This window comes from Rattus norvegicus, chromosome 16 (genome assembly GCF_036323735.1).
Source record: "Rattus norvegicus strain BN/NHsdMcwi chromosome 16, GRCr8, whole genome shotgun sequence".
Taxonomy (NCBI): Eukaryota; Metazoa; Chordata; class Mammalia; order Rodentia; family Muridae; genus Rattus; species Rattus norvegicus.
The window spans coordinates 64,137,521-64,149,150 of NC_086034.1; positions in this window are offsets into that span (position 1 = coordinate 64,137,521).

Genomic DNA, 11,630 nt, shown 5'->3' on the forward strand with positions numbered 1-11,630 from the left:
TGTAGCGGCCATGGAAGGGTGCAGCTACTGGCTTGTTTCTCACGGCTCATTCAGCCTGCTTTCTTATAGAACCCAGATCCACCAGCCTAGGGATGGCCCCACCCACAGTGGGCTGGGCCTTCCTCCATTCGTGACGAATTGAGGAAATGCCCCACAACTGGATCTTATGGAGGCATTTCCTCAAGGGTGTCCCCCTTCTTTCGGACAGCTCTATCTTGGGTCAAACCGATATAAAAACGAGAACACATGTGTACTAAGTAGTTTGAATTGGGTTAATTTATTTTATATTTATTTTTGAGCCATAGTCTCATGGATCCCGGACTGGCCTCAAGCTTGCTGAGAAAGGATAACATTTCTGACCCTAATGCCTCCACCTTCTGATTTCTGGAATTTCGGGCTCTCAGTTTTCCCTGTGCTGGGGCTCAAAGCCAGGGTTTTATGAATCCTAGGCAGGAGCTACATCCTTAGGTCGGGTTCGTATTTTTTAGAATCTTCTCTCTGAAACGTCACAAAAACTCCACAGGAAGTTAACGTCACAGATGAAAACCCAGAGACTTTAGCCTTCTATCAGTGTCCCCACTTTCTGAAGGCAAGGCCAGCTTCTCCTTTGTCTCCTCACTTCTCTAAAATATATTGTTCCTTGTTGAAGGTGTCGAATGAGCTGGGCGCTAAGCCACTGCCTAGAGTTAGTTCTGAACTGAGGTTTCTCTGAGTAAAGAGTCGTGTATGCATTTGTAGCAGATGTGCAGTTTGGTCTTCATGTGGGTCCCCTGACAACTGGAGCACAGGTTGTCTCTGACTCTGTTGCCTGACACTGGATCCCCTTCCCCTAACTGGACCACCTGGTTGGGCCTCTGGGAGTGGGAGGGGATGTGCTTAGTCCTACTGTGACTGGATGGCCCAAGGTGGGGGTACTCAAGGGGGTGGGGCTTCCCTTTCTCTGAGGAGAAGGGGAGGTGCTAATGGGGGAGGGATTTGTAAGAATGGGCTTGGGAGAGGATGGTTGGGGGAGCACATTCAGTGTGTAAAGGGAATAAATACATTGATTTTAGAAAAAGAGGCATGTGCACTGTTCAATAAGTTTGCTTTCCTCTCAACCATGTTCTCTGTTGCAAGAGCTGGTGACAACTGCAAATTTATAGGCGTTGAGAAAAAAGAATTGTAGTTTCTCCCTTCCACTGTAAATACATTGTGTGATATACCGAGGGACCACAGCATAAGCCAAGCTAAACAGTCAGCCTTTTTGGACTTATTTGTGCATCTCTAGTGTGTCCTGGGTTTGTTTTAATGTTAACTCTTCAGAAGGAGGTCACCGTTACCAATACAATACAGTCAACTATGAGGAAGTTTTACTTCTTTGAAAGAAATAGTGTGGACACAACATTCGTTTCAAAGGAGCACAGAAGATCTTGTCCGTGGCTAGAACTTCTCCCTCAGCAGTGGACGATGTGAAGAATCTCATGACTGATGCAGTTCATTGATGTGGTTGATGGCGGCCACTTCCTCTTTTCTGGGAAATTGCAACAACCCTAGTCTGTCCAGATTAGAAATAATAAGTGTACTTTCTCAAGAAATCCTGGAGAACTGCTCATACCAAGTGAATCCACTTTTTCATTACCCCCAAAAAACTAAAAATTGTTTTATGTAAGATTATCATGGCCCATCTTCAGTACACATGAGTAGAGTTATCAGGAACATGGGTAGGCAAAGCGCTAGCTCTCTCTCCCTTAGGCTGGTCGCTGCTTGTCTCAGAACTCTGAGAGCAGGAAAGTCACAAGTAGTTAGTTACATGACTAAGCCCACGATCATAAAAAAAAAGGGGGCAGCCTCAAGGTCCAAATGATTTCTTTAATAAGGTTCTGAGCCCTAACACATGAGAATCCCAGCCTCTGTGAGCAGACAGGAGCAGATCAGGGATGTAAAAGAACCATTCATTGCCTTGGGCCAAATCAGCATGTCAGACGTACTTGCCTTTTCTCTATACTGATGTCTCTCTCTGCAGAAATGACTGTCGAATGTGTAATTATTTTTATTCCCAGCACCATATTTGTTGAAAGGCTTTAAGTGGAAAATAAGTCAGGGCATCAGGTGATGAATTCAGACTGAGTTTTGAAATGGTCTCTCTCTCTCTCTCTCTCTCTCTCTCTCTCTCTCTCTCTCTCTTTGGAGCTGGGGACCGAACCCAGGGCCTTGCGCTTGCTAGGCAAGCGCTCTACCGCTGAGCTAAATCCCCAACCCCTCTCTCTCTCTTTTAAAAAGAGTTATTTATTCTATGTATATGAGTACACTGTAGCTGTCTTCAGGCACCCCGCAAGAGGGCATTGGATCCCATTACAGATGGTTGTGAGCCACCCTGTGGTTGCTGGGAATTGAACTCAGGACCTCTGGAAGAGCAGTCAGTGCTTTTAACCACTGAGCCATCTCTCCAGCCTGGATTCTCTCTCTCTTTTTAAGCTAATTCTATACCTAGGTCTTATGGTTGCTCAGAGTCTCATGTTTCCAGTGTTTGTTTCCCAGGGATGACACTAATTTAAAAGTTTTGGAGCCTTTAGTAGACAGGGCCTACAGGCTGCAGAGGTTATAGACCAGTCCCCACCTCAATCTAGCTCTCTATGCTTCCTGACTTGCTGCTGTGAGAACAGCTCTTCTGCATACCAGCACCCCCACGGATCTCACCACCTCTTCTCTTTATGCCAGACTGAGACTCTCTCAAACTATAAGCAACAATAAAGTCTTTCTTCCCATGAATTACTTCTGTCACATATTCTGTCACAGTGACACAAAAGGAACTCATCCATGAGACTTAGTCATAGGTGACCAAGATGTTGTCTGTGAAGGTTGGAGGAAGAGAGTCTCCAAGTGGTTCATTCTGATAGAATTACAGCTCATTTCTTCTTCGGGAGTAGGAGATGTTTTAAACTATCTTCTACAGGTGAGATGTAGAGACTTGGATGGTGGGGGAGTACTCCTTTAATCCCAGCACTCGGGAGGCAGAGGCAGCCAGATCTCTGTGAGTTCAAGGCCAGCCTGGTCTACATCGTGATTTCCAGGACAGCCAAGGCTACACAAAGAAACCCTTCCTCAAAAAACAAAAGCAAAGTAAAAAACAAATGTAGAATCCAAAAACAGGCTGCTAGAGAGAGCGAGTAGCTCTCATGATTAAATATGTCTCTCTTTTTTTTTTTTTTGGTTCTTTTTTTTTGGAGCTGGGGACCGAACCCAGGGCCTTGCGCTTCCTAGGTAAGCGCTCTACCACTGAGCTAAATCCCCAGCCCCTAAATATGTCTTTTGATCACACAGCAGGATTGAATCACGGACCAAGTTAGATATGGCTCCTCCCCCCCACTTCCTAAGGCAGAACTTCACCATCCCTACGTAGAACAGGCTTCACAGAGCCTAGCTTCTCAGTGGCTTACCTACCAGCACGTTGCCAAACTTTCTTATCCCATGAATAACCTCCAAGACCTCTGAGATTTTACCTCACTAACATATATAATCAAGCCACTCCCTGCACATCTTTAAAAAAACAAACTTCAAAACGTATATAATCTCTGATACTTTACCCCTAAGTCTGGAAAGCACCTGTTCAGTACTTTTCCTTGTCGGTAGGAATCTTTAACTCTTCTATGTTTCGCTTGACCAAATCCTTACTACTTCATTCACTCTTCTCTGTTCCCAAGGTTCATTTCTCCTCCAGCACAGGAGACAAGAACAGAAGTACCTACAACACCATTGCTGTTACCCGGGGAATAGTATGGAAGATTTGTATGTTTTGAGCCTCAAAATTAGACCTGTTAGGATTGGAGAGATAGTTCAGCTTTTAAAGGTTGGGCTCATGACTGAACAACAAGTTAGTCCTTTTACCATATATCGGAAACAGAGGGTTCGGGGCTGGTTATGACAGTCTGCTGTGGCTTCCGTCTATATTGTACGCATCCCCCCACTAGTAACTAGAATTGCTGTCCCATTACATTCAACACTGTTTATAAGAGAGTTCATGTATGCATCAGTTAAGGTGAATTCCGTTTCTACACATTTTATTTATATACAGATTTAATATAGATCAGCAGGTGATAAATACCTCTATCATTCAACACAAGAAGCCTCTCCCTGAAAGGCAGTGTTATCTGCCTCTCTGACGTCCCCCCAGAGTTTTCTCTTACCTTTATAAATAAGCAAGCATACATGTTCACACACACACATGCACACACGAATGCACGCACGCATGCACGCGCGTGAAAGGGGGCACAATTTGACTTGGTGCTAAAACTGAAAACAAAGACGAAGACCAGGAATAAAGTATCTTTTGGTTTGTGCTCCTTAAAATGGATCTACTTATGTTCATTTGTGGGTGTGTGCTGGGGTCTGGGGGTGAAGCTCAGATTTCTACCTTGTCATTCAAGAGTCTAAACTCTTTTTCTCCTCTTCCAGTTCAGAAACAGATATCCCTCTTTTATTTCCTGATCCCCAAACACTTATTGCTCTCCCGGTTTACTACTGGATGGAAGGGAGGACAGAGCTTTCAGGCAAGTGACCCTTCAAGAGGGTGACCTTTGACCTCACAGGGTATGATGTCTTTGTAATTCCTGCCTGCATCCAGACCCGAAGACTCAGTTTGTCATTTCTCTGGCCTGCGGTCCAGTACATCCCAGGTGCCCCCTATGCCTTTATGGATTCTCATTTCCTTGTAGGAAAAGCTGCTTTGTCACAGTGTGAAGGACTCAGAATGGGGGAGCGATTATGGAGCCTTCCGCCTATTAATTTATAGCCATTTTAGTGGCAGCAAGAATCACAGAGCTATGACGTTTTTGTTTTTTGGTTGTTTTTTTTTTTTTCAACTAGTAATTTACTCTCCTCTCCCACTGATGTTCAGTTTTAGTCAGAATCAAATATATTTCCTACTCCCCAGTTTCCCTGGGCACCAAACCGAAGGTTTGCTGAGGAGGAAGGCCAGGATGGCTCACGATGGTCCTCTCAATGTATGGGCCCACACACCTCTCACCAATCTGACACAGACTTTCAGGCCTCAATTTCATGGTCAGGAAATATATTTGGTTTTTCCTGAAAGAAAAAAAAAAAAGTCCCACAGCCAAGGTCGACTGTCGGTTTCTGGTGGAGTTTGTCATACAGCTTCGAATACGGTGACTCATAGTCACAAGTCTGAATGGACCTACTTGCTATCATTTATTAAAAATGAGTTCCCACCATGAGGGAGGCTGGCTGGCTTGTGTAAATTATGCCGCTGGAGCCCAGGGCTGATGAAATTAAACTCAATGACACCACAGTCTCGGAGACAGCCCAGGTTTGCTATTTCTGTGGTTCCTTTTGGTCTCTATTTGTTTTGCTCCATGACACAAGGTCCTTTGCTGATGTCCCAGCTCTTGAATGAGGCACAGAAACACGGAAGATGGACAAAACTGTCCAGTCCTTCTCTCCCTGCTGGAAATGGGCTGTCATGAAGTCATCAGCCAAAAACAAAAAAACAAAACAAAACACCCCAACAACCTTGGGCGTTAGGGATGATTGAAGGTGGTACCTGAACAAACCCAGCCCAGATTTCTTCCTCTGGCAACCATCCTTATGGTGGGTGGAATATTCTAGATAAACAGCTAGAGGTCTCTCATACAGATGGGGCCAGCTACCCTCAGTAGAGATATTTCAAGGGCAACTCTCCCTACCAGGACCTGGTCTTTTGATTAAAGTTGCATAATCTTTTATTCTATTTAGGCAAAAAAAAAAAAAAGTACATAATGACCCAAGTCCCCCAGAGGAGACTATCAATTTAGAATATGAAATATAAGCCCAGCACACGATGACGATAGCCCATTGACTATCTCGTTTCCTCCCTGTAGGCTTGTGTGTGCACACAGCCAATTATAACCGCGAGAAGAGCCTGGTAAAACGAGGCTCGGGGGAGAAGGTGGCGGATTTAAAATGTGCATCCAGTTTTATTTACCCCTTCTCTATTCTCCAGAGCATGCTCGCCCGTCCGTGTGTGCGGCAAACTTGGTAAACCAAAAGCAAACCAGATGACTGGCATGCTGTTTATTACTGTTTTTCAATAAGGATGATAAACGTCTGGGTTGGGGATTTAGCTCAGTGGTAGAGCGCTTGCTTAGGAAGCGCAAGGCCCTGGGTTCGGTCCCCAGCTCCGAAAAAAAGAACCAAAAAAAAAAAAAAAAAAAAAAAAAAAAAAAAAAAAAAAAGGATGATAAACGTCTATACCTGCTAAAAAAAAGTTCAACCAGAAGTAAATGAAGTGAAAACAGAGCCTTGCTTCTGGCTTCATCTCCAGTCCCCATGATGATCAATGTCCTATGTTTTCCTCCAAAGACAGTCTGCATGTGAGCAACATACACGTGTGTTCTTGCTTCTGCTGTCTGTATGCATAAGTCATCATCTCTGTAAACCCTGTTGGACAGCTCACTTTTTAATTTTTTTTTTAACCTGATGGTGTATCTTGGACATTCTTCCAAGATCGCTATCCTACAACTTTTTGCTAATACAAAACTACCACCAAGAATGAGGTGATATAAGGTTTATTTTTACCCCGATGTGACTGGTGGAATGCCCACCTCTCATGGGGAGTTCCCTCGCATATGACATGACCTTATTACCCAGTGGCTTTCTTCCTAAACTCTGACAACTCTATCTTCCAGCTGCTTTTTGTCTTACTACTACTCAGCCCACCCTGTCTCAGTCAGGTTTCGGGGATCCCCTGACCCTTTCTCTGGGTATAATGTAGTTCACTGGATTTCATTTAGATTCATCTCAGTAAACGGTTTTCTGAAACAGGACTTAAGCCAGTTAAATGTTAGATTCTTACTGAATGGGGAGTGGTGCACACACCTTTAATCCCAGCATTCAGGAGGCAGAGGAAGGTGGATCTCAGAGTTCAAGACCAGCCTGGTCTACAGAGCAAGTTCCAAGACATTCAGAGAAACCCTGTCTCAAGAAACAAAAATAAAACAAACAAAAGTGTTAGCTTCTTTACGGTTATTTCTTTGGAGAAGACGGTTTCCGTTACTTTAAAGATGTATCACATCTAGGGTAATTCAAGCATTTGGGCTAATAGCCACTTATCAATGAGTGCATACCATGTGTGTTTTTCTGTGATTGGGTTACCTCACTCAGGATGATATTTTCCAGTTCCCTCCATTTGCCTATGAATTTCATAAAGTCATTGTTTTTGATAGCTGAGTAATATTCCATTGTGTAGATGTATCACATTTTCTGTATCCATTCCTCTGTTGAAGGGCATCTGGGTCTAGAATACAGCAAATACAGAGGCGAATGCCAGCAGCAAACCACTGAACTGAGAGTGGGACCCCCGTTGAAGGAATCAGAGAAAGGACTGGAAGAGCTTGAAGGGGCTCGAGACCCCTTATGAACAACAATGCCAACCAACCGGAGCTTCCAAGGACTAAGCCACTACCCAAAGACTATACATGGACTGACCCTGGGCTCCAACCTCATAGGTAGCAATGAATATCCTAGTAAGAGCACCAGTGGAAGGGGAAGCCCTTGGTCCTGCCAAGGCTGAACCCCCAGTGAACGTGATTGTTGGGGGAGGGTGGTAATGGTGGGAGGATGGGAAGGGGAACACCCATAAAGAAGGGGAGAGGGAGGGATTAGGGGGATGTTGGCCCAGAAACTGGCAAAGGGAATAACATTCGAAATGTAAATAAGAAATACTCAAGTTAATAAAGAAAAAACAGAAAAAAAAAAAAGATGTATCATGCATGCTCCAATGTTTAACCAAACCTTCCAAAGGGCACCGACTATGTGTCTTTTGATCAATTTACTTTCTAATGAATCTAGTCATGAATCTTGTAAAAGAAAATGTTTAAGTAGGCTTATGATTTCAGAAGGTAAGAAGCCATGATGGCCGATCCGGAGCGGCTGAAAGCTCACATCTGGTTCCACAAACAGGAAACACAGAGCACACTGGGAATAGCTCAGGTCATTTTAAACCTCAAAGGCCACCGCCACTGACACGCCCGCTCTGAGGGGGATCCTGCAGGTATCCACGCAGGCAGTGATCTTCGAAGAGATGAGAACGAAAACCTGGTTCAGATTGGTTCGTCAGCCTGGATCAGACTTGAGGGAGTCTAATGACAGACAGGCGGTTCATTGTCGGCATATTTTTTTTTTTTTTTCGGAGCTGGGGACCGAACCCAGGGCCTTGCGCTTCCTAGGCAAGCGCTCTACCACTGAGCTAAATCCCCAACCCCATTGTCGGCATATTTAAGCCACGGCACGATTTGGGAAAAAGTTTCTGGGCAACCATCCAGGTGCACGGTAAAGTTTAATGTGTGATGACACAGAAACTCCTTAACATATGAGCATGAAGGCGGGGTCTGTCGCTAATAGGCTTAGAAGTTAGTGTGATCTCTGGTTCAACCATATAGAGATCAGCAAGCTACAAAAGACCTGGTATGTCTACGAGGTATGGGGCTAACTGGGAGCTGAGGAGGGAGGTCTGGGATAAACATAGGGCATTCAGGTAAGATCTGCCTCTATAGCAAAAGGTGGGTGAGGGCCACAAATAGCCAAGTTAACAAACAAGTTAACAAAATCCACTTTCAGAGTTTAGGGTGGGAAAACAGGGATCCTATCTCCTCCCCTGAGGAGAGCTCTCTGTGTGTTTAACATTCCTGCTTCCCTAGTGTGGGCACAAGGATCTTTGAGTCCCCAATACTCCTCCAACAAGGCCACATTACCTAGCCCTTCTCATACAATTCCATCTACTGGGGAGTGTGTATTCAAACATGTGCGCGTCTGGAGACCATTCTCATTCAAATCACCACATCTTGCTTTTACACTTGTGACATATGTCATTAATTTAAATTTTTGAATAAAATCTCATTCCTTTTTGATGCTCCCTCCTCCCTGTGGCTGGTCTGTGGCTGGTCTGTGGCTGTTTCAATATTGTTCTGGTGTGTGTGTGTATGTGTGTGGGGGTGTGTGTGTGTCTGTGTATGCATGGGGAGAGATTGCATATATGTGTCAGATTGGTTAAGATTTTGAACAAAGCTTATGCTGTCCCAACGGAAGTCATTTAAAACTGAAAAGTGGCACAGCTGTGACATATCCCATTGGCAATTTCTTGCTAGCCTCGTTTATGTAGACTCCAGCTTCCTGTCCCCAGTGGTGTCTTACAGCCGTGAGTCAGTATGTCCTGTGGTGTAGTCAGTCTGTCCTGTCTAACCTTAGCCCTATCAACTTCTCGTCTTCTGGAGGAAGTCTTATGAGGAAAATGAATCCTTCAGACTTGCTTAGAAGTCTGTGGATGGCCCCTGGATCTCTGTCACCTGTTATCCTGTTCTGGGCTTCTGGGATTACTTCCAAGGTCACCTTCTTAGAATCATGACTGTTATGGTTGCTGTATTCACTATCTAGTTTAATGGTGGCTACTTGTTGAAGACCTCTCAATATGTTATATTGGATGGAGACATTAAAGCCCAAGTTACATTCATTTAGTAGAGTCCAGCGTTGGCGTTCTGTCTAATTCTAAACTCTAGCAATCTTAATTTTGTATGTCACACTTCTACGGTAAGACTGGCATTTTTGAGTCACTAGTGACTAAAATGAAACACAGGGACAAGCACCAATGTTCCCCTTTATTTTTCTCAGTTTCTCTTACAACAGCACTAAAGAAAAGGCCCTAAGTGCCCTTGACAATTGCCACATCGTCCTTAGCCACTTCTATCTTGATTATTGAGAATCCAGACTGGCTTCGTTTATTTTCAAGATCCGATGACCATTCACTTTAAGATAACGCCCAGGTATTCATTTCCAAACTCCAAAATGTCATCTCAGCATTAACTGCTGTTTTTAATTCAGTTCTCCATAAGTGCTCCCAATCCAACACACCACCAAACCAAAGGCATTGATTGACCTTACATCCCTAAGACCTATGCCTTCAGGTAGGCTTGCCAATAACTCACCAGCTTAGATAAGCTTCTCAAGGGGTGGATGCTCTCTCTCTCTCTCTCTCTCTCTCCCTCTCTCCCTCTCTCTCTTCCTCTCTTCTTTCCCCACCCCCAGTACTGAGATCTGCTCCCAGGGCCTCATGAGTGCTGTACAAATGCATTACCACCAAGTTGTATTCCTTAGGTCAGACCTTTGTTTTTCCATTGCTGCTAACTTCTTAAAGCCCACAGCTACTTTGCATGTTTTCTAGACAGGCCAAATGTCACCGCTCCTGCCTATAGGACTGAGGGACTTTTTTGAGACGGTGATGATCATCTTAAGGAAACACCCTCCCCCATTAGTCTTCTTTTCTTACTTTCTGTTTGACATTGAGAAGGTAGGACAACTGTCAAACCATGCTCATCCTTGCGTACTCTGGCATGACAGGAGTCATATTAACCCATACATGGAGATGTTCATGCACATGGGCCCCTCACATCCCATTCCTTCTCCTCTTCTTTACCTTCCTCCCCTTCTTTCTTTTCTCTGGCTTTTGTGAGATGTGGCTTCATTGTGTAGCCCAGGCTGGTGAGGACAGTCAGTCATCTTTCCTCAGTACTGGGATTATAGCATGAGTCCCAGCCTCCAACCCCTTCTCAAGCCCTCTCCCTTCCCCATGGTCTCTGCCCAAGCTGTTGTTTGGAGACATGTTACTCTTTCTCACTTTCATTCCCTTTGGGCGCAAAAAAGAAGTCAGTTTGTTCTCATTTGGATGCTGCTGAGTGTGGGGACAATGTCACTTGTTCTTAGTAAACTCACTCTGCAAACACAGGGATCTCTCTGAGACAGCTTCTCTCCAAGGTGAACCCAGGCTACTTGTTATAAGTCTTCAGCCTAGATGAGGGCAGAGAGCTAAACTATAAATGGGCACCGACTATTAAACTCGAAGAGGAGCTAAAGACCAAGATATTTGGAATAAAGAAGACTTGGGAAATCTCAGTTGGTGATGAAAGAATTTAAATCCTTATCTTCTGCTATTTATTTATTTATTTGCCAAGAGAGTTTATCCTGACCCATGAGAGAATTTATAGGCATTTAGTTTTCCCTTCTCATATCTCAGGCACTATTAATCATAAAACATCTTTTTATGGGGCTGGAGTCATGATGGCCCAGCAGTTAAGAGAGCTTGGTAACTTTTGTAGAGGACCAGAATTCAGTTCCCAGCGCTCAAGTCAGATGACAGCTTGAGTTGATCTGGCATCCTATTCTGACCTTCACAGATGCACAGGTATATGCACACACCCCATGCATGCGTGTGCATACACACACACACACACACCTGCACAGGCACACACAAACCCATATACACACACACATACACACAAACCCATACACACACACACTCATGCACAAAGAAAACCATACACTCATACACCTACACCTACACCTACACACACACACACACACACACACACACAAACCCATACACACACACACACAAACCCATACATACATGCACACAAACCCATATATACATGCACACATACACACAAACCCATACACACATACACACACACACACACACACACACACACACACCTGCACAGGCACACAAAAACCCATATACACACACATACACACAAACCCATACACACACACACTCACGCACAAAGAAAACCATACACACATACACCTACACCTACACCTACACATAC